Consider the following 1,111-nt stretch of genomic DNA (forward strand, 5'->3'; position numbering starts at 1 on the left):
CAAGATGCATATGCAGTGTGTCTCTTTTGGAGCCTTAAAAATAGAGATGATCGAGCCTTAGAAACTATGTTGCAGTGAGACTGTAAATCAAGTTAGAATTGTAAATAATTTTTAGCAATGCCATTCCTACCCCTTTATTTTTTGCAACATTTTAAAAAAATCCTTCAAGGTTGAGGCAGTGAAAACAGTGGAATTCAAGGCAGGTACGTGTTGAGAAGAGAAAATTAAAAAAAAAAAAAAAAAAAAAAGCAAAACAAAGACAAGACAAAAAAATCTCAATATTGTAGGTGATGTCAGCACCATGTGTACATGCGTATTGTCACTTTTGTATGGTGTTGTCTTCCTTTTGTGGTCTGCACAAGTAAGCAAGTTGCTAAGGGAAAGCTCAGTGCAAGGGAAATCCAAGATGGCAGCCCCCAGAGAAAAGTGAGGCTAAGTTGCATCAATAGAACTCTGAGCGTGTCACAATAAGACTGACTTTATCTCTGGGAGCTGACATCTTACATTTCTACTGCCAGACCTCTGGTTGCTAGGCAACTTTACTGTGATGCTGCTCAATGTTCTAATATATGCAAATCAACCTTCCCTTTCTCTGGGAGCTGTCATCTTAAATTGCAGCTGCAAACCTGATGGCTAGACAAGTTTCCTGCAACAGGCCTATCTCTGATGGCTGCAAGAACAGTTTAATGGCTCCTTCAAGTGTTACAGTCATGCATGACAGCAAAAGATGAGGTTGTATGCATGCACGGTTATCCAAAATTGCATGAAAAAACCAGCATGGGTGAAGTAGTAACCTCCAAAAGTAGTCTTAGGGTAATGTCCCACGTAGACAAACACTGCTTAAAGAAAAATTCATTTAGAATTAAAAAAAAAAGCACAGACGCGTTGCGTTTTTAGTTCGTTTTCTGTAACGTTCTCCATTAAGTATTTGGTGCGTGTTTGGTTTTCTCTGCTTTTTCCCTTTTCTTATGAAACCCATTGAAAAAACACTTGTGGTTCTGCAGGTAAAATTAACGTGCAGTTGCTTTTCACAAGATTTTTTTTTCTTTCTTTATTTTGTGTTTGAGATTAATCAGAATCTCATTCATTTGATGGTACTGAAAACAGGCTC

This window comes from Leptodactylus fuscus, unplaced genomic scaffold (genome assembly GCF_031893055.1).
Source record: "Leptodactylus fuscus isolate aLepFus1 unplaced genomic scaffold, aLepFus1.hap2 HAP2_SCAFFOLD_199, whole genome shotgun sequence".
NCBI lineage: Eukaryota > Metazoa > Chordata > Amphibia > Anura > Leptodactylidae > Leptodactylus > Leptodactylus fuscus.